The sequence below is a fragment of the Protopterus annectens genome, chromosome 13.part0 (genome assembly GCF_019279795.1).
Source record: "Protopterus annectens isolate FY-2018-M chromosome 13.part0, PAN1.0, whole genome shotgun sequence".
NCBI classification, from domain to species: Eukaryota; Metazoa; Chordata; order Ceratodontiformes; family Protopteridae; genus Protopterus; species Protopterus annectens.
This window is the reverse complement of record NC_056747.1, coordinates 638,138,052-638,164,933: the sequence shown is the minus strand read 5'-3', so window position 1 is coordinate 638,164,933 and position 26,882 is coordinate 638,138,052. Positions and strand designations below refer to the sequence as shown.

At 42.5% G+C, this 26,882-nt stretch overlaps 1 protein-coding gene across 1 annotated transcript in view; it reads left to right on the top strand.

Annotated features, from left to right (window-relative positions):
* The window catches only part of AKAP10 (A-kinase anchoring protein 10), a gene marked incomplete in the record, with an annotated part of 1,224,755 nt that overhangs the window by 712,517 nt on the left and 485,356 nt on the right, over nt 1–26,882 (top strand).

Here is a 26,882-nt window from a genome sequence, read left to right as displayed (position 1 = left end):
TCATTTGTGTGTTCATTTATTTAATTTGTTAACTGAGGTATAACACTGAGCCAAGTAGAGCATTTTCAGATCCGTAAAAGAAAAGTTGGTCTTTATTTACAAGATGTAAGAAATACACAAAATCTGTTATATATTATTAAATATATTATGTAGCAGGCAAGTGACGAGATGGTTTCATTAGCTGTATGCAGGTCTATATCACATAGTCGAAGTTACGTAACTTCGAACACCTAATGGTCAAACCATTATCTTCGAAGTTACATAACTTCGATTGCCTAAAAAAAAAAAAAAAAAAAACACAACGGACAACTAAATAAGCTGTTGTAAACAGGGGGCAAACCTCCCTGCACCCCCACTACTTAAATATACCAACTCTGAGATCGCGCCACATTGAACAGAATGGAAACCTCCGCCTATGGAAATTTCCATTCACACGCTCAAACTTTTACAAATTCGAACGTATGGTCTCTACCATATGTGGTTCGAACTTGTAAAAGTTTGTATATGTATACTTATTGGTTTGTTCATTCCAAGCTGCCAGTTGGAGAAGGGACAAATGAAGCAGTAGGTGTGGAAGGCTAAGGCAGTGCATGGAGAAAGAGGAGGGAAAAGGGTGAAAAGGGAAGCATAGACAGTAGAGTAGTGAATGTGAGTGGCATTATTAGAGATGAGAATCAAAAGATCTAGAATAAACAAGGATTTATTTTTACGTCTGAGGGCTAAGCATTTGGATGTAAAAAGTATGCTGATTGAAGGTGTATCCAGAAAATTCCATTTTGTACTCAAACGTTTTACTGCCCCCCAACCCACCTGGCATTTAAAAAAAATGGATAAATCTTTCAAAATGTTTCCTCACTGTTAGTTAATAAATGCACACATCATTTTATGGATGTCCTTCAAGGATGCATCTGCAGTCCTAACATATGGGGTTGTCCTGCCTCAGGCAGCCCTTTGGTCGGCCGGATTCCGAAGTCTGGGTCTGGCTTCGGCTGATGTCGCACTTCACCCGACGTCATAGCTGCTGTTTATTGGGTATAAAGGCATCAGCCGACGCCATTTTCCTCAGTCTTTCTTGCCGCGCGGTGCCCGAAGCAGAAGCTGTTCGCAAGTGCCGGTCGGTCAGATCCAGAGATTTCTACTACCGAAAACTTCTAAAAAGCTAAGTACCCCGTTGGGGACTCTTTCTTGCCTCAGCCAATGTCAGACAAAGTAAATAATTGTTTAACTTGTGGGAAACAAATACCTCATAAGGATTTCCACTCTTACTGCCTTCCTTGCTTAGGCCCAGACCACGACGTATCAGCTTGTCTAGCCTGTGCTTCCTTCAACCGACGGACACTTTGACGTCGGTCGGAGTTTGCAGAGGAGTTTTTTGGACCCGCTTTTGCATACAAAATGCCGTCGGAGACTCCGACTACTCAATTAGCTAAAAAACGCAAGGGAAAAGGACCGACACTCGCGGCCCGTGGTTTCGGCTGAAACCACGGTTAGGCCAACCGCGAGTGTCTCGGTTTCGGCTGAAACCGATCCCCCGGTTCTTCCTTCGGCCGAAAGCATGCCTCCATTAGCCGAGGCCTCACAGAGCATGGCTGAATCTGCTACTGAATTTACTGCTACAGAAACAGGCACCCAGGATTTGTCAGACACTATTCCTTTAGACATATCTACCCCTGCACGTGGGGCTGCTAGACCCCCTGCTTCTATGTCTATCAAGGCTTTTGCCAGGGCTAAAGCAGCTAAATCTTCTAAGGCCTTACCTGCTAAAACTCCTTCACATAGGCCTACCTCTAGTTCCCAAATGCTCAGCCTGGCTGAGGATCTCATTTCTTTGATCAGGGGATCCCAACCTCACCCAGACAGGGCCTCTCAGCCCCCTCCAGACAAGAGGCCTAGGACTGAACCCCCGGAACCTGTCTCTACAGATTACTCCTCGGATGACTCAGACATTTCAGACCCTCATGAAGGCCCATATTCTCCTTATGAGGATTCTGATGCAGAAGACTCCATTCCTTCTGCTTCTCCTCCTGAACCTTTGGGGAAACTTTGCATGTTATGAGGGAACACTTCCAATGGCAGGGCCAGGATTTTTCAGATTCAAGGAAAAGGCTTAGGACCTTTTTACACTTACCACAGCACAGGCCTTTAGCCATTCCGCCAGTACTAACAGTTGTTGATGATGCATATAATGATGTCTGTACTGCCCCTGATTCTCTTCCTCCAGCCCCTGCCAAACCAGACAGATATTACAGGGTCCCGGACACACATTACCATTTGTATAAGGCTCCTGTTGCAGACCCTGAAACCATTTCACAGGGCCCTAAAGGTGTGGCAGCTGCCTCTGCCAAAAACCCTCTTCCCTCTAAAAGGGAATCTAGAGCATTAGAGAGATTGGGTAAAAAGGTTTATACTTCTGCTACTCTTTCGGCCAGGGCCTTGAACTGTCAATTTCACATGATTCAGTACCAGGAATTTTTGTTAGACCAGTTAAACAAAAAACTGTCTTCCCCTGAACCTTTAGATCGCAAGTCCCTTCAGGATTTGGTACATAACTCTCAGCAGGTCAGTAACCATTCCTTAAAATGTGGCTATGATGCACTGGAGGCTTCCTTTAGATCAGCTATGACTGGAACAGTGATTCGAAGGCATGCCTGGTTAAAAGAACAATCCTTACCAGACCATGTTAAGTCAAAACTTCTAGATGCTCCCATGGAGAAACAAAGTTTGTTTGGCTCCCCTGCACAGGAGGTTCTAAAGAAGGTGGAAGAAAAAGCAAAATCTGTCCAAACAGTCAAGGATTTCTTACAGGTCCAACCTCCGAGGTTTAGCGAAATTGGCCTTCAAGAATTGGTCCTTTCCAGACAACTCCAGAGCCCAGAGAGGCAGAAATAGACGCCCAGAGGCAGAGGTCAATCTAGGGGTGCCTACAGGGACGCCAGTAGCAACCTACCAACCAGAGAAATACTGCCACAGATTCAACTACAACCACTTCCACAGGGCAGACACAATGACTTGGCTCTAGTTCCGCCTACCAGGGAACAACTGGAAGCACCCTTGGGAAAGCTAGCCTTATTCTCCGACAACTGGCATTACATTACAGGAGACAAATGGACTTTACAAACAATAAACAAGGGCTACAGGTTTCACTTCCACACTCTACCAAAAAGAGAGGAATGCCAAACCTACCACCAAGCCAAAAACAGACGCTCTAAGACAAGTCAACAACTTACTAAGGATGAGAGCTATAGAAGAGGTACCACCTATGGAACAAGGCCAAGGATTTTACTCCAGGCTTTTCCTTGTACCAAGAAAAGAAAACCAATGGAGACCTATTCTAGACTTGTCCGCACTGAACACATACCTCATTGTTCCAAAATTCAAAATGCTGACCCTCCAGCAGCTTCTTCCCATGCTGGGCAAGGAGTCTTGGCTGGTGACTCTAGATCTCAAGGAGGCATACCTGCACGTCCCTATACGACCAGATTGCAGAAGACACCTCAGATTTCTTGCAGGATCAGAGCATTATCAATTCTCAGCATTGCCTTTTGGCTTATCTACTGCCCAGAGTATTCACGAAATGCCTGGCATCAGTAATTGCTCATTGCAGGCTTCAGTGAATTCAAATTTACCCATACCTGGACGACTGCCTAATACATGCGGACAACAAGGCAAAATTAACAAAAGATTTGGAAAATGTCATACAACTGTTGCAAGCCTTGGGATACACAGTCAACATGCAAAAGTCAAGACTAGTACCATCCCAAAGGATAACATTCTTGGGTGCAGAACTGGATACATCAACTCAGATGGCTTTTCTCACAGAAGAAAAACAAAAGCAACTACCAGCCTACTTCATGACATTAACAACACAAACTCGGCTTACTGCAAGGAAAGTCCTGCAAGCCCTGGGCTACATGGCATCATGCATAATATTGGTTCCACATGCCAGGCTACATATGAGAAAGCTACAATGGTACCTAAGGAATGTATGGTCTCAACACAAGCACAGTCTAGAAGCCCAGATTCCAATAATTCCATGCCTGAAGCAAGAATTCCTGTGGTGGGCTCAGGCCTGTCAGTGGAACAGAGGCTTGCCTTTCCACAAACCTCATCCAAGCCAGACCATCACCACGGATGCCTCAGACCTAGGATGGGGGGCACACATGGTGGACAACTGTATTCAAGGCTTATGGACTCAAGACCAGCTGAATCTACACATAAATCTAAAGGAGATGCTGGCAGTGAAAAATGCGATCCAGGCATTCAGACCACTCCTTCAACGGGGTCATCTGCTGATAAGGACCGACAATACCACAGTCATGTGGTACATCAACAAACAGGGAGGTACACATTCATATCCTCTATGCCGGATGGCAATGGACCTGTGGAATGTGGCCGTGAATCTCAACATTCAACTTCAGGCCAGATTTGTACCAGGAAAAGAAAATTCTCTAGCAGACACCTTAAGCAGAACTACCACGGATGCTCACGAATGGATGCTGCATCCAGATATCTTCAAAGCCATAACAAAGAAATGGGGACGACCAGACATAGACCTTTTCGCCTCCCCACACAACCACCAATTGAAGAAATTCTGCACAAGAGCATACCACCCACTTGCTTGGAGGGTGGGCTCCCTTTCCTTCAGCTGGAAAAACCTGACAGCATATGGATTTCCACCTCTTCCCTTGATATACAAAGTTCTACTGAAGATCAGAGAGGATCAGCCAAGGGTAATCCTGATAGCTCCAGACTGGCCGAGGCAACATTGGTACCCGCTACTGAGAAGCATGTCTCGGACACACGCATGGCCTCTACCTCTATGTCCCTTACTCCTAACACAGGACAACTACAAGATCCTACATCCAAACTTGAAAACACTGCAGCTAGCTGCTTGGAATATTGCATAAAACAAAATAACCCAGGTTTATCCCAGAGGGTTAAGGACATTATCCTGGAGGCACGCAGACCTTCCTCAAGGAAGACTTATTCAGCCAAGTGGAAAAGATACCTCATTTGGAGTGCAGCAAAGGGAGAAAATGTCTCATTGGCAAACATAGCACACATCCTGGAATATTTAGCAGAACTGTTCCACAATGGCCTGTCTTACTCCTCCATTAAGATTCATGCATCAGCAATTTCAGCAGAATACAACATGGATCCTCCTGTCTTCTCTCATCCTCTACTCAGGCAGTTCTTGAGAGGAATCAAAAATGTAAAACCTCCAAGGAAACCACCTTTACCTACATGGGATCTCAACTTTGTGCTGGAAAAGTTAACACTTCCTCCTTTTGAACCAGCAGCAACAGCAGAATTACAGTTCTTGTCTTGGAAAACTGCTTTCCTGCTAGCAATCACTTCAGCAAGAAGGGTATCTGAGTTACAGGCATTAATGGCAGTACAACCCTTCCTTATCTTCCATCAGGACAGAGTCTCTGAGAACTAACCCTACCTTTATGCCAAAAGTGGTCTCCAGAGTATCATTGAACCAAGCGATTAATTTACCTACATTCTTCCCCAACCCACAGAACAGGGGGGAAAGACTACTACATACCTTGGATGTGCACAGACAATTACGCTACTATCTGGACAGAACTAAGACCAGCAGAAAAACTGACCAGCTTCTGGTAGCATATGCAACAGGAATGCAAGGAAAAGCAATTTCAAAACAGACAATCTCAAAATGGATAGGAAATTGCATTCGATTTTGCTACTCTTTTCATGGAAAGACAACAACTGAAAATATCAGACCTCATTCCACAAGAGCTACAGCCACCACTACAGCTTTCCTACGAGGAGTGGCTACCAAAGACATTTTAGAAGCTGCTACTTGGAGCTCCGTGCATACATTTGCCAAGCATTATAATCTTCCCTTATATTCTAGATCCCGAGCAGGTTTTGCAACTGCTGTTTTGCAAGGGATCTTAACTACACCAGCTTTATCTTAGTGCCTCCTCCCCCAGTTTGGCTATGGTATTCTACCCATATGTTAGGACTGCAGATGCATCCTTGAAGGACATAGTACAGTTTTGTACCTACCATAAATGTAGATGTCCGATAGGTATGCATCTGCAGTCAGGATTACCCACCCTCCTTCCCCTCTGTGGTTTTCCTAGGGTATTTACCCCTCTTTTAGCTAGCTGGGGGAATCTATTATGGTGTATTTGTTTGTATATATGTATATATATATATATATATATATATATATATATATATATATATATATATATATATATTCTTATATTGGTTGCTCTCTACTGTTTGGAATTATTTGCATTTATCCAAATTTAGCCTTACCAGAGGGCACCTGGCATCTGGGGCAAGAAACACTGAGGAAAATGGCGTCGGCTGATGCCTTTATACCCAATAAACAGCAGCTATGACGTCGGGTGAAGTGCGACATCAGCCGAGGCCAGACCCAGACTTTGGAATCCGGCCGACCGAAGGGCTGCCTGAGGCAGGACAACCCCATATGTTAGGACTGCAGATGCATACCTATCGGACATCTACATTTATGGTAGGTACAAAACTGTACTTTACTTATAAAACTGTTAAAAATACTGTTTTTAGATTGCCAATCCTCTCTTTTAGCAAGTTATGCACCTATTGTTAATAGCATTTTTCAGACGATTGTAGACATAAAATAGTCTGAAAAATTATGATGTTTCTAAGTGTGAAAAAAATGTTCTGTGTTGAGTGCAAAGATGGTCTGGCAACACCCTTGATGTTATTACACTCTAAAGTTTATTTAATGCTGCTGCTGTAAAGGCAACGAACCATATCAGACTTTTTATTGTGATATGTGCAAACTCGGAGGTTTGATACAAATAATTCAAATATGCTATGAAGTTTGCAGATGTCATATTAAGATTTTTAGGCATAATAGACACTCTTCCACATTTTTGCCCACCTCTCTCATCCCAGTGTTTAGTTGAAGGTAAAAAGCTATAACTCAGTGATCTGGTTTGTTGTACAAGGTTATTCAGATGCTCTTACATAAAAATTAACTTACCAGGTTTTAATTTACCTGGAGCAGGTAGTTTGGACAGCGCAGTGGTGCAGCGGTAGCATTGTCACCTCACAGCAAGAGGTTTTCCGGTTCGATTCTTGGCTGTGGTGCCTTCTGTGTGGAGTCTGCATGTCCTTCCTGCATTTGTATGGGTTTCCTCCCATGTTACATGTTACAAAAACATGCATCTGGGGTGTTTATCTCCGTGCCTCCGCTGAAAATTGGCTTTGTTCCAAGTCTGACTTTCCCGGTAAACAAATGTTAAATAAATAAATAATTTTCTATTATATTCTGAAGGCTTCCTCTTAAAGACTGCTGGTTTACAAAGCATTAATAATAGTGAACATTTCATCAGACAAAACGTATTTTTGTTTCTTCTAAATTTTATTTGAGTAATTAAAAAATAGCAAAAACTACCCCCTTTGAGTAAAGCCGTTACACTTTTTTCCTGAAGCATTTGCTGAAAAAGTCAAGGACATATGAATATCCTAGGATGTAAGGGACTAGTGTTAGCAGATTTAGAGTAAACACCACTTTGATGGTGGGGATCCAAAGTGGCATTCACACAAATTATTTAAATTTTAACAGTCAAAGACCTGACATGTCCTCTGGGGACTTCATGTTCTTTGTTTTATGAACATACATCTTTTAATCTCCAAGATCACTACACCATGGCAAAAAGATTTCTCCCATGTAGTGTAACCTCATTTGAACATGCCATTTTCAAACAAGTTTATATTTTATATAGTTGCTGCTATCCTTCTCCTGAGTTTACTGTAGAAGACTTATGGACCAGGTATCAGAATGGAAGAAAGCAGTCAGTCAGTAAATGAGTAATAGAGTCGCTTGCTGGCTATCTATTCAGACAGCTAGTATCAAAGTGTTGTTATAGTAACAAATTGTACAAACTTTACTTGGCTGACTTCCAGCTACATTGTTAAGGCTTCTCTGTACATAAATATTAATTCCCCATACTGCATATAAAATCGACTCTGATGTTGTAGTAACTTGTAAATGGCATTACTGTGAATCACCTGTGCACTTACAGAGAAGTGTTTCAACTGCATCCAGAGCCATCCAACAATATTGTCTTGATTAACTGCAATTGTACTTGCTTTATACAGTGATTATTACTGGTTTTGAACATTTTTAAAGCATTTATTTAATTTGGTGTCAAAAATAGTAATTTCTCTGTTTGTTGGCTTTTCTAGTCAGTACACTTCCAAATCTATTTGCAGAAGGGCGACTTAGCCAGGGACTTAGTTTGAAACCTTTTTTTTTTATCTGCACTTGAGAGTTGCTTTGGCTGTGCTTTTACATTAACAGATTCCAGGGTCAGACATCTTGTGGCAGAAGGGTGTTTTCCTGAACTCTATAAGATGGGAACCATTGGGGGAAGCTCAAACTGTGGTTATTTGTTGGCTGTAGAGCATAGGAGTCAGTGTTCAAGCTTTTTTCTTTGAGTGGAGCTTTCTACAGGTCTCTGGTAGTTAGCAGTGCCCTGTAGAGTAGGAAACGACTAAGACAGTAAATTTTACCTGTAAAGTTAAGATTAAATCCAAAAACCTGTTAAACAGTGTGGCATTGTAGCTTAGAGCAGCTAGCTTATGTATTGATTAGCACTACCATACCCTAACAGTATATAGCCTGAGGCCTTTAACCCCAGAAACTACCCTAGGTGACCCCCTGTTAAAACCAAATCCTTAACCGTAAACAGCCAACCCTTTTACAGGACCAGACAACATGGATATATACTTTCCTAAATGTCTGTATGACCAGCTTGGTAGATTTGGGCAACCTAAGGCAATGTAACAATTGTCTCATGTTCTCAGACAACCAGTTAATCATTAAATAAAATAACATGATATGCAAGAGATGTAAATACACAACTTCCTCCAAGGCAAAGTTCTCGCATACAAATGAGGTTGTCAGGAATACCCATACTACATCCCTCACACATACCATTCATGCACAGACTGTCTTATGCTGAGGCATTTAAAAGAAACCTTCTCAAATCTCAAAGACCTCCAAAGCCAACAAATGTCAGCACTGCTCCTCAGCAATCACTAAAACACGCACCAAAAGCAACACCAATCATCTCACATAAGGCTGCACCTAATGGTCCTGTGACGGTAAGAGGCAGTACCAGCCATGCCAAGAGAAGTAGGGCAGTGAATGTATAACTTATGCTAGCACAGCTAGCTGGAATTTTATAAATAATTATATGTCATTTGTATTTCAAACTGATTTGTACAGATGCTTGTGCTGAAAATGTATTTGTGATGTTTGCTTGTGTTAAAATGTATAGGTACATGTGTTAATGTAACCGAATTAAATGTATACATTGTAACAGCATATTTTGGAAGGGAAGAGGTTAATCTACCTGACTTTGGGAAAAAATATTCTTGAAATGAAATTACTTTATGGGTTAAGCCATAAAGATGTTATCCCACAGTTTTGAATGGAGCCACAGATGCAATGTCTGGAGCTTGTAGCTCCTGTAGGAAGAAGGGAAGTGTTGTATGGTTTTATGACATCCAGCAGATGTACCACATCTGCTCAGTGCTCAATCTGTGTATATTATAGCACATAGGTGCTAAAACCTGGTAACTTCTAGTGATGGTGGATAAAGCGGGAAACAGAGTCACATGACCAGATGTATGTGATGTCATTCTGTACAGAAATCTTCTTCTTTCAGCTTTTCCCAGTTAGGGGTCGCCACAGTGAATCATCTGTCTGCTCATGTTTGGCAGAGGAGTTTTACGGTATGGAGTTGCCAGCCTGGCACCCAACCTTCCACAGAAGGCACACACATGCACACACTCACACCTAGGGCCAATTTTAGAGTATCCAATCCACCTACTGCGTGTCTTCTTTCTGTAATGTCTTTAAATGTTAATGGTCTCACAGATACATACAAAAGAGAAAGAGTAGGGAATTATATTAAAAAAATGTAGAGTGCAAATAGCTATGCTACAGGAGACACACTTGGATAGAACTGAACATATGAACTGGATAAAGAAGGGTTTTCAGAAAGGTTACTCAGAGGAATACCTGGGGCAAAGGAAGAGAGGAGTACTTCTATTAAATGTAAGAAGATGTCCAATTGTAACAGAAGAGAAAAAAGACAATGTTTGACCTGTAATACTAAGGGGCTTTTGGCAAGAGGGGGAATTACACTGGCATGTAATTATATCCCACAGAAAACTGATATAATGGAGCTAAAGAAAATTATGAGAGAAATAATCACCTTTCAGCAAGGAATATTACTTACAGTTGAGGACTAGAATTTGATTTGCAACAGGGAAGATGTGTCTGGGGGTGGCAGAAAGGGAAATTTAACAAAGGAGGGTAGACTACTAAAGAATTTTATGAAAATATTTGGCATGGAATATGTGAATTCAGTACTAGGAATTTGGAGTGATTTTACATATTATTCTTCAAGATACAAAAACTGGGCTAGACTCGACAGAATTTACATTTCACAGGAATATGTGCATTTAATTGAATGTCTTGATACTCACCAATAATTATTTCAGATCATGCACTAATAATAACTAAAATAAAAACACAGGGTAATGAAATAAAAATGAGACACTGGTGCATCACCACCTATTTGTTGCAAAGAAAAGAATTTAAGGAATGTATAGTGGAAATTATTCAGAAGCTATTAAAGACAGAAACAACTTCTGAAACTATAGCTAGGGTGTGGGATAAAATTAAAGTGGAATTTAAGAATAGGATGGAAATAAAAGAAAGGCACATCTGGTTAATAAGTAACAAGTATTATTTTAAGGGACCGGCAAATATTAATTTACTGCAAAACAGCTGCAATCTCACAGAACAAGAGGAGCAACTACAGAAAACAAGAGATTATCTCGATAATACGCATGAGTTTAAAAAGATTGCTGTTAAACAACTGTTTTTTGATAAGAACTCTACAGCACAAAAACTTTTAGCACAACAACTTAGGCAACAGAAAGTAGAAAGGGCCGTCACCAAGCTTAGGGAGCCTATAACAGGGAAGATAGCAAGGCAGCCTGTAGAAGTATTAGAAATATTTTGGAAGTTCTATGAAAGTCTGTATAAAGCAGAGAAATATGGAAATTAAGAAAAGGTACAAATGGAAATGTTTATGGAAGAATACAGTATGCCAAGGCTAGAGGAAGATCAAGTTCAATTACTAATAGTTAGGATAGGAGGAGATGAGATAAAAATGGTAATGCACAACCAGTTTAAAGGAAAATCCCCAGGAGCAGATGGTATTCCTGTGGAAGTTTGGAAGCTAAGAGGGAAAGAACCGATAAAGATCTGGAAGGTTTTATTTAAATAAAAGTTATGTACTCACTATAATGTTCCGTCTGTTTTGCCCATTTTCATTTATCTTTGACATATGGATTCGGTTCTGATCCTTTGAACCGAATCAGCCATTACTACAGCTCGTGCTGTCCAAAACCTCTCAAGCTTAACCCTTACCCACAATGCTCTTCTCCTAGTTGCTTTACATTAAGTTTGCTGAAAGATAGACAGAATGGAACCCCCCCCCCCAAAAAAAGCTTTCATAAAGACCATACGTGGGACCATATGACAAAAACAGCAAGTGATATGTGTCCATTATTAGTAACTCAGATGGCAGGGGGAAGGTGGGAGAGGAGTCTAGGATAAATGAAAATGGAGAACACAAATGGAACTTTATGGCGAGTACATAAACTTCTTTATCTGATGTTGTCAACTTTCATTTTATCCTCGACATATAGGAGAGAGTCCCCAGCCACGTTAGATCTTGGGTGGACCCAAGGAACAGTATTCCTGAGCACCACTGAACCAGATGTAGCTCTTCCCGTGGAGATCACATTCACTTTGTAATGAGCAGGGAGTAGCCCATATTGCTGCCACACAAATATCATCCACTGAAGATCTAGATTGAAAAACTGCTAAAGTAGCTACATCTCTGGTAGAATGTGCCTTTATAAGCTTAGGCAATTTCATTTTCTTTTCGTTAGAGATAAAGGAAATCCAATCTTTGAGAGATATCTGGCTAGCATCACTTTACTCACTGGTCGACCAAGTCATGTAGAAGAAAATGACACAAATAGATGGTCAGATTTTCTTTTAAGTTTTAGGTTCTGTGTAGATAGAAACGTAACTGTCTGTGAATATCTAACTAATGTAAGCAGTATTCACTTTAAAAATAATTGGGAAAAATACTGGTAGACTGAAGGTCTGATTGATATTGGACTCTGACACTACTTTCGGCAGAAAGGAAGGAAGGATTGGTTCTCAATGAAACTCTATCTTTGTGGAAAACCAGCTAAGGAGGTTTACCGATAAGGCTTGTATTTCTAAAATTCTTCTGGCAGAACTTATTGCCACTAAAGATATAGTTTCCCAGGATAAAACTTCAGATCACATTCGGCTGATGGTTTAAAAGGAGTTGAACAATGGTTTGTAACACTAAGTTTAGATCCCAAGGAGGAGTAGGATCTTTGTAAGGGAATTTTAGTAAGAGTATTCCTTTTAAGAAGGTTTTGCAAAGCTTATGAGAAGCCAAGGAGGATTTTTCAAAACCATTATGGAAATTAGAAATGGCTACTAATTGAATTTTGATGGTAGACCGTGAAGCGCCTGCATTAAAAGTGAAGTTAAAAATTCTACTATCTTATCGATGGGTGCTGAAAAAGGATCAATATTGTTGTCATGCTCCCAAAAGGTAAATCTCTTCTATTTACTAGTATAGAGTTTATAGGCAGGTGGCTTATGCAAGGCTAAGATAATATGACGTACTGGGGAAGACAGCGACAAAAGCCTGGCTATCAATGGAAGTTGAAAAACCAAGCTGTCAGCTTAAGGTTCATGATGTTGGGATGGATTAATCCCTCTGGATGGGACAAAAGATCTGGATCTGGGTCCAGAACCCAAGGCTGTTGAAATAGATAAGGCCAAAGAAAGGGGAACCTTATCTGTCAATGCCAATAAGGTGCAATGAGCATTACTTTGCTCTTCAGTCTGATTGCTTTCTGTAGCAATTTTGGAATTACAGGAATTGGGGGAAAGGCATACAGAAGTCTGGAGGGCCAAGTGTGTAGAAGATCATCTCATGGTGACTCCTCAGAGGGTCAATCAGGGTAAAGTAGCTGCTGCACTTGTTTACGGGAGAGGTAAAGATGTCACAGCAAGACTGGCCCCACTGATGGAAAATCCTTTCCGTTACCTTCTAATGTTTTAATATTTGAGGAGACTGAAGTCTCAGGAGCACTCTATATAATGCCTTGGATCTCACAACATGGACCACTCACCCATCTTGTGTTTAAGTAGGAACAATAATTCTTTTAGTTGATCAGGAATACATAGTGATACTAGCTAAATACTGTTTTTCTATAACTTTGTGAAACTTGCCAAAGGTGTTATTTTTAATATTCCCTGTGACTGAAATTCTGGTGTTTACTATAAATGGATATTTAGTATTTTCATGTTTTTTTTTATTATTTATTATTAAATATATTTAAACTTCTCATTGTGGCTGGTCCTTTTAGAAAAATATGTAAGTTTTGAGAGTGTTCGCACATATTTATTTGGCGATAACTCTGGCCACTCCTGAAAGCCTGGCTGTTTGGTCATCATTACCATTTGTATTAATATTAATTTCACTCAGTATAATTGGGTACCCTTGTAAAAGGTAGCTGACAAGGGTTCTGGTGGCAGTTATAACTACCTTATAGTCTGGGCAGAGGGGAGCACAGCAGGTGAAGCTGTGCCAGCCTTTCTCAGGTGTGTGTGTGTGTGTGTGTGTGTGTGTGTGTGTGTGTGTGTGTGTGTGCGCTTGCGTGCACAAATCAAATCTCAGTGAGTGAGAGTGTGTGTGTGTGTGTGTGTGTGTGTGGTGCCGTGCCACTGGAGAGTCTTACTGGGTGTCTGAACAGATATACAAAGGAACCATCCCCCCGACTAAGGGTCTTCCCTGGGTGCTCTTAAGGGAAATTGTGCTTGATGCAGAGAGGTCTGCATTTGGAAATACTGAGTGTATCCATTTGTATTCCAAGTAAACTTCCCTCTCCAGTGTCAGTGGTGACGATTCAGGCTCCTTAATTACTGGCCCAGAGTAGAGATGTCACAGGTCCTTCAAGTGCAAAGCCCATAAGACAAGTAGACACTTTACCAAATACTCTTCTTACTGGGGACTTCATAGTGTGATGCATAGATGCCCCACTCGCTAGGTTAGATAAGAAGATAATGCTTAGTTGCGTATCTGGAGCCAAGATCCTCAGTATCATGGACACACTCAAGTTACTGCAGCCGAGGTATCAATACGTTTCTGTCATAGTCCATGTGGGTGTAAATGACCTGAGACATACCTCGTTGGACTGTATGAAAAGAGACGTAATGGATCTCTCAGAGTGTGAACCTTGCATTGAACAGCATTCTACCTTCACCAAGGATACCACAGTATGAACATAAACTGATTGATTTTAATAACTGACTTAGTTTCTCTTGTCACTCCATGGAGATTCATTATCTGTCACTATGGGAGAACATGGTCAAAAAGACCACATTTTTTTGCCAAGGAGAAGTTGGATCTTTCCCCCAGGCTTTCGGATATTGGCTAGAACATTATCCACCCCTTATAGCCTTGTTTAGACTATGTCAAAAAGAGAAAACTACCAATGTAGTGAAAAAGTCTACAGGTAACCTTAAGGTGTTACTGCTGAGTACTCGGAGCATAAACAAAAAATTTCACACCCTTCAAGCCCTCCTCACCCTGAAGAATGTAGACATCTGTGCCATGACCGAGACTTTGTTTCAAGCCATAGAAAATACTCTGGAATTGCAAGGCTACAGTGCCTTCCACACATTTAGACCACCAGCCGCACAGACTGTAGTCAAAAGTGGAGATGTTTCAAATTTATGTTAGCAACCAACATACCTCCAGTTTGGTTAAACAGGATGATACTGTGAAGCTTATCCATGTGCAAATCACCATAAGTAAGGCCCTTACCATATCATTGCTAGCTACAGGTCACCATCTATGCCCCTGGAGTCCCACAGCTCTTATCTAAACCTACTACATGTGCTCACCATCCATCTAAACACCCTATTTATGGTTAACTTTAACTACCCATCTATAGACTGGGAAACATACACTGCCTCAAACTCACAGGCAGAATGCTTCCTGCGCTTTATTAACGCAAACACCCTGGAACAGGTAGTGCATACTCCAACCAGAGAATTGAACGTATTGGATCTGGTACTCAACAACATGGAAGAGCGTTGCACCCCATGTCACATCCACACCAGTGAGGTCAGATCACAAAGCTGACTCATTTGAAGCAAAAATCAAGGCATACTACATCCTATTAAGTGACAGTTCATCAAAATTCAGGGTTCCCTCCCAACCCTGAGAGACAGGTATGGATGTAGAATTATTCACATAGTCACTGTACAAACATGTGAATGGCTGTATAGAGGCTGTTGTACCTGCCAAAAATAAACTCAAGACAAACACTGAAAACAAGCCCACTGGTGGAATCCTCACCTAAATAGATATATAATAAAAGAAAAAAATTCATGGCCAAAGTCAGAAAATGCAACTCCCTTCAAGACAAGTGCTCTCTTATACAATTAAATAAGAAACTAGGAGGTGTAATTACGTCCAACAAAGCCAACTATGAGGTTAGAATAGACTCACAATCTAAGGATAATCAGAAGGCCTTCAACTACATCCGGAACCTTAAAGGTAACACACAACAGTATGCTGAACTGGTGGTGAATAGTACCACCTACACCAATCAGGGTGACATAGCGAATCTACTGGCTGATAAATTCATGTCGGACTTCTCTCCCCCCCCCCCCCACAGCTTCTGTAGGTGAAATCCCCTCAACCATACCTCCACAGCTGTCAGCGGGAACCATGTGCTGTCAGCCTTTGTTAAAGCTAAGAAAACCACCTCCATGGTTCCTGACAATCCCTGGTTGCCTCCTGAACAGTCTAAAACATGACCTGTCCGGACCACTTGAGGCACTGTTCAACAACAGACTTGAAACAGGCTATGTACCAAGTGAATGGAGGACTGCAACAGTCATTCCCCTCCACAAGGAAGACCATCAGCTGATCCAGGGAGCTACAGACCTGTTAGTCTGACAAGCCTACTGTGCAAAGCCATGAAACGAATTGTCATGAAAATGATAGACTTTGGCAACCTACAGACACTGGACCCATCCCAATTTGGTTTTGTTAAGGGAAGGTCCTGCCTACTTAACCTAGTAGACTTCTTTGAGAGGGTCACCAATCATAGACGAGGATAAAACAGTACATACAGCATATCTTAACCTGGCTAAAGCATTTGACACAGTACCACTCTCGGGCATTGACAGGCTGTCTGAGTTAGGTGTAAACCTGTACATAATTCACTAGATTGCTGGCTGGCATGCAGATAGGGCCCAAGAAGTCAGGATCAGCAAGGCCAATCACGAGTGGAGTACCGCAGGGTTCCGTGCTGGGCCCACTCCTGTTTACCATCTACTTCTCAGACGTCAAGGCCAACATTAAAGGCATCTGAGTCACGAGGTTACAGATGACTGTAAATTGGGAACTATTGTAGATTCTCCCAAGACACAAACATCATGCAAGTGGGTTTAACACAGACAAATGATTGGTGCCAAAACCATGGCCTAAAACGCAATGCCAGGAGATGCATTATAACACCCTTTGGGAAAATGTCAATGTAAGTTAATTACTCCATCGATAAAATGCCCCTAAGAGTTAACCCAGTAGTAAGAGGTATGAGAATGTATGTAGATAACAAGTGTACATCCATAGTGATTCCTTTCTGTTGGGAGATCTCTGCCTTCTTTGTGTTTGTATGACCACGGAGCTGTATAGTTGCATTTGGAGGGCTTGTCCCACATGGGAGTGCAGGGGAGCCCACCTTGCAAAATCACATTGAACTTTTTTGTTGTATTGATTTCCTACCAGTTAAGTTTGATGTAGTGGTTCCTCAGAGAGTCATTGTGGAACCATAATGTGAACTTCTCATCTTGTTTATTTTAATGAATTCTTGAGATCCGTCAGCAAGAAAATAACATAGTGGTCTGAGACTGGGTTTAGTGCATCTTTCATTCAGTCCACACCCACCCCGAATACTTATTTTCTGCTGCTTGCACAGCTCGGATTTCAGTCCTCACTTACATAGTGGAAAAGTATTCCTCACTGATTGCGTAAAGCACTAAAGCCTTTAAGAAATGTTCACTTTATCACAACACAATGAGTCAAGATTTGCACGGGCATTGTTTTTTTTTTTCCTGCATTGAACAGGAGTATGGAATAAAGCACTCCATAAATGCCAGTTCTTCAGATTGGCCAGCTCTAGAAGGGGGACAGGGAGTGAATGGAGTTGAAAATGCTCAGCTCAGGGATTAGTGGGAGGACTTGTGTGCAGCAGTAGGTTTTTGCCAGTGCACCATCAAAGTATTGAGGAGATGGAAGGTAGGTTATGGAACACCCTCCTGCAGCAACATTCATAGAAGAAACAGTCTTATAATCCTCTAGTACCACAAGATTGGTATTTCTTGTTGAGAATTTGGCTCACAATATCCTTAGCTTCAATGGACAAGCAGGGGCACAGATGAGGGGACTCCTGACTCCCATCTTATGAGATGCATCCCAGGGTGTAGGTACCTCCCATCCCCCAGCTACAGCCACAACCAGCCTTACCCAAAAGAGCAGCACCTTTAATCATGTGGATGTTGCACATGGGACAGATGCCTGTCTCCATCAAAATTAATTGGTTTAAGTTGCAGGGGATCAGTTGAATCTTCCCTTGCCATTCATTCTGATTCAGACTGTATTCTTTAGACAATTGTTTGAAGTCTGTTGGGTCCAGTCTTTGTTAGAAGAAGAACATACCACTAGAGGATGTGGCCTGCTGCCAGTGCCTGGTCTGGTGTATACCTCTCAGATCCCCACTTTTTTATTAGCAGATAGGTTCTTCAAGTACCAGCACCCTGTTATCTGACTCCTGATGCTTATCCTTTACATATCTGTTCCAATGCTTGTTTGTACATAAGTTTGCCCGTTGTGGAGCTGATGAGGGTAGTGTTCCCTGCTTCTCAGCTTCCTATGAGGAGTCAAACGACTTTAATACCATGATTTGTGAGCTGGATAAGGACAATGAGCCATCCTCTCCATAGTTCCCCACAGTATGACACTCCTTTGGAAAAATATTGAGACTATTGTAATTCTCCATGGGCTGGCCTGAGCCCCTGCCATTCTCCCAAAAATAACCTTAGTGAAGAAAGAGGAGTCATCCTGGGTCATTCCTCTATATGGAATCCATCATCAAGGCTGTCAAATAGGCAGCCTGGAAGAGCCTGGATTCTGTTCCTGCAGTTCCCAAGAAAGCACATGCCCTGTATTAATTCTTATTCAATTAAATGGAACAGCATCCTGAGAAGGTGCACTCAAGCATGTTCTTTCATTGTGCTCTCAGACCAACACAGGAGTTGGAGATCACAGCATTTTGCCACCTTGCCTCCAGAACAAGATTTTTAAATTTCTTCTCTGTGATGTTGTGGCATAGATTCGTCAGCTGTTCAGATTTTAATCTACCGTCTTGTATCAAGTACTGGAAAAAAATCCTCCCTCCATGAATCTGGGGTGAAGGAGGTGGTAACCTAGGTGATGTCCTTCTGTTCTCATGTTGCAGTATTCATTACTGTAGGGAGGTTGCTTAGGAGTCTTGGGAGCAGGGGTACGTGCGACGTTTGATGTCAGAGCCATAAACCAATGTTGGCTATAAAGGTGATGTCTGCAAGTACCCACCCCAGAACTTTTCTGCCACAGTGATCTTCGGACTCCTGATCGCCAGTTTCGAGAAGCAGTTCACTCATTTGATGGCCGTCCGCTTAAGATAAGTACGCTTTGGGGTTTTTTTTTTGCTTTCTATTTGTTAGCTTTTCAGATGTACATGTCAACTAGAAAGGGGAAGTGTGCTTGTGTAAGACAAATTGCACACAAAGATATGAACAATAAGTGCTTATTTTGTCTAGGGGAAGCCCATAACCATACATTTTATGACATTTGTAAATTGTGCGGGGGGGGGGGGCTTTCTGGATGCTCTCAAACTCTATCTAGAGAACCACAGACTCCGGCATCTACCGTTGGGTATGGAGGGGTGAGGTAGGTACTTCTGATGAGCTGCCTAGAAAGAAGGCCAAAAAAGTTAGGCCTGACACCCATGCTGCACCTCAGGAGTCCAGTAAGACTCTCGAGGCAGATGTTAGCCCATGGTCCCATTGGACACCTGTTTCTCAGTTGGAACTGGGAACCGTCCTGGAAGCCGGCCTGATGGAAACACCGAGGATGTCCACAGAGGTTGATCAGCCATCAGTCCCTGATGGTGAGGGGGAATCATGGCATCGGAGGGGCCTACTCCTGTTCTGTAATCCTCCCAGACGTTGGCTTCTAAATCCACCCATCCTTCAACTGTCATGAAGAGAAAACAAAAATGAAAGCATGTAGAACAGCAGTCTGCCCCTGGATGGGAAGTTGTCTCCCAAAATCTTTTCAGGGCATTCCAGGCCCTACAATCACAGGAACCTCCTCCTGCTCCTACTCCTTCCTGTGCAGGCCTTAGAGTCTGAGGAGGAATACTTCTCCTCTGAAGACTCCCTTACCTATTGCTCTAAAATTGAGTGTCTCAAGGACTTCATTACCCCTGAGGAAGAGGATTCTATCAGTCCTGAATCTCCAAGGGAAGAATTTTCCTTTGGAGATACCATCTCTCATGAGAGAACACTTCAAATGGCAGGCCTCAGATGTCTCAGAAACAAAAAAAAGAGGTATTTTGAATTGCTTCAGATGGATCAGCCCTCACCATCTGCAGTCACTCCCTTGCTTCCAGCCTTTCAAGATGCCTTTTTGGCTGCTTCACAGGTCCCTGATTCTCAACCCCCAGCTTCTAAGCACCCTGACAGGGTCTATAAAGTTCCTCAGGATATCCAGTACCTGTTAAGACCCCCCCCCCCCCACAGACCCTGCAGTTATAGCAGTCTCAGCTGACAAATCCTCCAGGCAGCTGCCTTCTACCTCTTTATTGCCTACTGAGAAGGACAGCAAGTTTATGAATAGGCTAGGGAAGAAGGTCTGTACTTCTTTCACTCTTGCTATCAAAGCCCTAAATTATCAAACCCACATGGCCAGGTTTGTTCTTGGCTCCCTTTTTAAGGCTGCAGCCCTCTTGCCTGATATACCAGGCTTGCCTACTAAGACCCAACTAAACTCCCATCTCTCCACTACCTCACAGGTGTCGAAGCGCTCCATTAAGTGCAGTTACAATGCGGTGGAGGCCTCTTCTAAATCTGCAGCTTCAGGCTGTGCATCGCTAATATATTTTTGGGTGAGGCAACAACCTCTCCCAATGGATGTACAAACCAAGTTGTTGGATGCACCACTAGAAAATAAGGCCCTTTTCAAGGAAGCATCTGCAGAACTCCTCAAATCCCTGCAAGAAAAGGGAACGGAGTTGCAAAGTTTAAAACATTTACTGGTTTCACCTATCCCTAGGTTCCATCGAAACTACCCTCAAAGGACTACCTTTGTTAGGAGACAGTCTTCTCATTCTGCTCCACCACAGGCTAAAGGACGGAGGCAACCTAGGAAACTTTCCAATCCTAGACCTCCTTCCTCTGGTAATAATACTCCCTTTCAGAGGTAGCCTGACCAGGACAGAACCCCTCAACTGTGGCTCAAACCCACTACCTCTCTCCACCCCCCCCCCCCCCCGTCCCTTTGCCTCACCCTCTCCCTACCCTCCTGGTGGAAGATCACCTCAGAGGCCTGGGTCCTCTCCATATTTCAGAAAGGTTATTTTATGACTTGGTGGGCTCTACCACCCTTCCAGAGGATACCCCAGCCCCCCTCAAGTTAGCTCCATCTTTTCCCGCTATTCTGGATCGGCTTCAAGCCCAGGGCTCCATAGAAAGGGTCCCACCACACCAGCTAAACAAGGGATTTTACTCAAGGATGTTTTTGGTCTCAAGAAAGAATGGTCCTTGGAGACCAATTCTAGATTTGTCCATACTCAACCTTTATCTCAAAGTTCCCACCTTCAGAATGCTCACCTTGTAGCTGCTGTTGCCCCTTATCCCCCATAAGGCCTTTATGGTATCCATGGATCTGAAGGACTCCTACCTTCACATTACTGTTCCACCCTGCTACAGGAAATCCCTAAATTTCTAAGCAGGTTCCTTGCATTTTCAATTTTCTGCCTTACCTTTTGGGCTCTCTACAGCCACCAAGGTGTTGACAAAGTGCCTAGCACCAGTGATTGCCCCCTGCAGAACACAGGGCATTCAGATATACCCATATTTAGATGACCTGTTAATTCTTCATCAGGACCGTCACACCCTGCAATATCACCTACCCCTGGTGACCAGAAACCTGGCAGACCTAGGGTGCACTGTGAATCACGAGAAGTCCCACCTGACCTCTGCAAAGGACCTAGTGTTTCTAGGGTGCAGGATAAGAACAGACAAGATGGCAGCCTTCATCCCCTGCCAGAAGTTAAAAGACCTCGCTCTTTACCTTCAGAAGCTTCTCTCTCTTCAGGCACTTTCAGCCAGAGAATTCCTGAGAGTCCTGGGACACATGGCATCCTTGATACCAATGCTCCCTCTGGCAAGGCTGCATATGAGGAAGATCCAGTGGGTACTAAAGACTCGTTGGCATCAACAGTCTCATCCTCTGGATATCTCCCTCCCCTTACTACCATGCCCGAAGAAAGAGTTGGAACGGTGGAGTACAGCCATCAATCTCAACCAGGGCATGCCCTTGCAGTTACCTCCACCCTCACAACAAATCTTCATAGATGCTTCAGACCTGGGTTGGGGCGGGGGGCGTTTTACAACACCAGCTAAAGCTAAGCAAAGTGCAGGGAGAATGGCCTCAGCCGAGGTAAAGGGATCATATCAACATCAAAGAGATGAATGTTGCCCCTTCTTCCTCTTGAGTGTAATCTTAGATGTAAAAGATGCCTGTTATCGCATTCCTTTTCATCCAAACTTCAGACATTTTTTAAGGTTTTATGTGTCTGGATCACATTATCAATTCCTTGCTACCTTTGAGCTACCCACTGCTGCAGGGGTGTTCACAAAGTGTTTAGCTCCAGAGTCCATTACCAACTGGGTATCGACATTATCCAGATTTCGATGACTTGTTTATATTTGCAAAATCTTTTTCAAAGTGTCAGAAATCTCTCACTTGGATCATAGATCTCCTCTTGAGGCTGGGATTCTAAGGAAAAGTTCATTTTGACTCCATCTCACAGGATTGTGCTCCTAAGATACCTGCTAGACACCTCAGTACAAAGAACTTTTCTTTCAAGGAAAAAAAGTTTTATATTTACATCTTTTTGAGGGGTTTCCCAGTCAGACTGTCAACCTTAGGGGATACTGCAAGATTCTGGGTTTCATAGCATCTATGATTCTCATGATATCTCTGACAAGACTCCACATGAGAAAGGTACAGTGGTATCTGAAGACTCTTTGGTCCCAGCACCAACACACATTATCTTTTCGGATTTCAGTTGTGGGATTTGTGGGAAGAGAAATCACTTGTTGGAGACAATGAATATCCCTGAGTCCAGGTCTCCCCTCCTGCTCCAAAGCAGCCAATCAGGGTGCCTCAAACTTTGTTTGGGGATCAGTGTCAAGGGGAATAAAACTGCAAGATATCTGGAACAACAAAGGCAGACACAAGCACATAAATATAAAAGAGCTGCTTGCCCTTATCAAGGCACCAAATTCTCTGAATCACCTCTGGTCTCCAGAAACACTTCAAGTTGTTACAGAAAATACACAGTAATGTGGTACACTAACAAACAAGAGGCAACCAGATCTTGTCCCTATGCAGACTAGCTATGTTAGCATGGGATATATCTTTACAACACAGTCTCACTTCCTGCATTCTGGCAGTTCAAAATTGTGTGGCAGACAAGCTGATCAGGACAAAGGTAGACCCTCACGATTGGAAACTATATTGGGGATCTTCATAGATTTGATCCATCTGTGGAACCTTTTTTGCCTCCTCTCTAAACAATCAGCTGGTAACATTTTGCTTTGTGATTCCGTACAAGAAGGCCTGGAAGACAGATGCCTTTTCTTTTCCTTGGACAGGTATGTTCCTGTATGCTTTTCCATGCTTTCCACTGATATCCAGGGTATGTCTGAATATTCAGAAGGGATTCCTTACCCCCACCCCAAGATCATTGTGGTGACTGCCTTCTGGCCCAGGCAGCAGTGGTTGTACCTTCTTTTGGAATCTGCAAGGGCAATTACCACAAGCTTCCCCACAGACTAGATCTATCCACACAAGAACGAGGGTGTGGGGTACATCCTGCCTCCAAACAACATCAACTGACTGCCTGGGTGATAGGGTCTTAATACCATTAAGGCGTCTGTTTACTGAGGCTATGCAGCAGATACTAAGGGTGACAAGAAAGCCTGGTACTAGAAAGTGATATATAAACAAATGGAAAAAAGTTTTCTAGTTGGTACCAGCAACAAAACAGTCACCATCTCGGGGCTAGTTTCTCTCGGTTTTTACAGGATTTCTGTGAGTTACTTGTCTATGACTTTTCGTACTTCTCTGTCAAAATTCATGTGTCAGTCATTTCAGCATTTCTCCCCATGGATTCCCCTCTTTCAAGGCATTCTCATGTGAATGTTTTTGAAAGTGGTATTGCATTAGAGACCTCCAAGAAAACCAGTGGCTCCTCCTTGGGATCATAATTTTGTGTAAGAGATGCTAATGCTTGCTCCATTTGAGTCCGTTCATCTGTCTGACTTGAGGTTCTTAACATGGAAAACAGTTTTACTGATTCCTCTAACCTCTTCAAGAAGAATATCAGAGTTTCAAGTTCTTATGGTGAGTCAACCTTATGTCATTTTCCACAGGGACGTTTTTTGAGAATTAATCCTTTTATACCTAAAGAGGTATCTGGGTTGCCTTTAAGCCAAACTATCCATCTACCTGTTTTCTTCTGTAAACCCAAAAATGAGCGAGAAGAGATACTTCATACCTTGGGTTTCCACAGATGACTCCAGTATTAGCTTGATAGAGCAGAATTTTTCAGAACTTCTGACCAGTTGTTCATTTCTTGTAAAGGTAACAAGAAGGGACAACCTGTGTCAAAACAGACCGTGGCCAAGTGGTTGTCTCAGGCTATTACCTTTTGTTTTTCCCAGCACAACAAAACTGTTCCAGGCAGGGTCAAGGCACATTCTACTAGGGCAGTGGCTTCATCTGTACCTTTTTGGAAAGGGATGGACTCTAGAAGCAGCAACTTGGTCTTCTCTGCATACTTTTACAAAGTACTACAAGCTAGATTCCTATTTTGTATGTAAGTCAGACTTTACTCTTTACTTTACTCAGGGGCTCTTTGACCTTTCCCCTTCCACCTCCCAGTTATTCTAAGATATGTTTGTCTACCCATTTAGCTTAAGCTATTGCAGAAGTGATCTATATGAAGAATATAGTACAGCTGTGTAAGTAAATTTGCCATAACGGTGGATTTTTGATGACCCCCCCCCCCTTGGGTATTTTTTTATGCCAGGGTGTGGACATTTGTTTTTTATTGTTCCTAGCAATGTCCTTTCAGGGCTCAGTCTCTCTCTGTCAGTTGGCATGAAACCTCTGAAAGGCTTTTGGCACCCAAATGTCTCCTGTATTCAGCTCAGCTCAAGCTACTAAATGGTTTGGATGTGTGAAAGGTGCTCTGAAGCTTTGGAAACTGGCCGGCTTTTATAACTTATGCATGATATAACCCATATAACTTAGGTTACAGCAGCAGTGATCATTTGAACATCTACTGTTAAGGTAAGTTTACTTACACACTTGTACTTTGTTGTACTCCCGCCACCCCCCCCCCCCCCAAGAAGGGTCTTCATATCATCTGGCTGATGCTTTGCCTAGGTGTACTGATCCTCAGATTATGGGACAGATAGCTTTTTCCAGACTAAGATACCTTATACCTAAATGAATAATGAGGCAGGCAGCTGTACCCCTCCCACCTTAACACAGGTGATTTACTGCTGGCAGCGAATCATGGGTAGAGGTATCCCTGTCTGAGCATTTCACATTCTTGATGAGTTTAATATGCTGTTAGATACTTTCTAAGCATTATTGCGTAGGCCACAAATTCCTATTACTCTCCTGGAACTGCGGTTTTGAAAAGTGGTATCAAGGTCATATGTTTTAGAGCTGAGGTAGTTTGAAAATAACTGTCATTTGGGAGAATGCATTCTCTATCCCATGGCAAAAGAGTCATGTGTGCCTTCCTACCATTCCTCTAGATTTCACATCTCATTTTAGAAAGACCAAAATTCATCCTCATAACCACTGATAGCAGGGGAGAGTGTGATTACAGAATGTAAGTTCCCTGGCAAAACAGGAAACCTTTCCTGTTCTAGTCAGGAATGACCCTTATGGGAGGAGTGACAACTTCTTCCTACTACAGGTTTTAGCTTTTGTTTTAGATCCTTTAATCCAACTGGGCCTCTAGATTGGTGTGTTAAAGGTAAATTAGGCTACCAGGAAGTCTTTCCACCTAACATATGTCTTGTTTTTCCATTCGGCTTGCATACATTAGCCATTCATGCACATCATGACCAGCTGAAGAGACCAGAGGCAGATGTTGCACATGAGGGTAGCTTTTTTCCCAGCACCAGTTGGTCAGACACCTACTTTAAAGAGTTCTGCATTTTTCTCTTCTATTGAGAAAAAAAAAATCCTTCCTTCATTGCTGTATGGATTGCATGATTGCCATGCTTGTCAGACCTCTATTCAGACCAGCTTGGTTCAGTTTCTTTGAAGTTTCTCTATCGATAAATACCTAGTACTGCTGCCACAGTATCTCTGGGCTTTGCTTCCTCATTTGTACAAGACATATCTGGTATTTTCAGAAGAATCAGGTGCCCCTTATTATCAATCCACAATTCCTCCCAAACATTTTGTCGTTTTTTTCCCCCTAAACCAGTCCATTCATCTCACTCTTTACAGTGGCAGAAACCATGTGGGAAAGGCCATTTGCACCCTGGATATACACTTAACTGAGGTTTTACTTGAAGCTGGTACATGCATCTAGGAAGACAAGGCAACTCTTCATCTCTTCTGCTTCTGTGAGGGAATAGCTTGTAGTTACCAAGCCCACCCTTTCCTGGCAGACTACATACTGCTTTGTCATTTGCTACCAAATGTAGAACCACCCATTGGAAAATGAAATGTTACTTTCAAAGACCAATTCCATTGGAATGGCTTTTTCCAGTGCTTGCTTCAGAAATACTTTTGTTGCAGACCTTTGTGCTGCAACTGCTTTGCCATTGGGTCATGTTTTTGCTAAGCATTATTGCATAGGCCACAACACTGGGATTAGGCCTTCTTTGGAACCATAATACTGCTTAGCATTGTGAGCTTTCATCTTGACCTTTCTGTGGCTCCTTCCATATTTTTTACCTCTTGTGATTCATCCCAGTGGTAGAGTCACTGCGGAAGGACAACAGTGTTGGATATAGAAGGTACATTCATACTCTCCCAGGTTTTTTGTGATGGGACCCCTTCCCTTGTGGTCACATATATCCTCCTACTATTCCTCTCTGATTGGATGCCTTTCTGTCCAGCGGTATTTCATGGCATTCCTTGCAAGTCATGTAAGTATAGCTTTATTTTATAGTTCGTTCTCAATTTGCAAGACATGTGCTGTGCCATTTATTGGGATACATTATTAGGGTCAAGGACTAGATACTCTTTTAGTGAAATGTGAGATTGTATGGAGTGTGGTAATGTAGGACATGCATAGCCCCAAGTGTACTAACTTTAGAGAGTAAA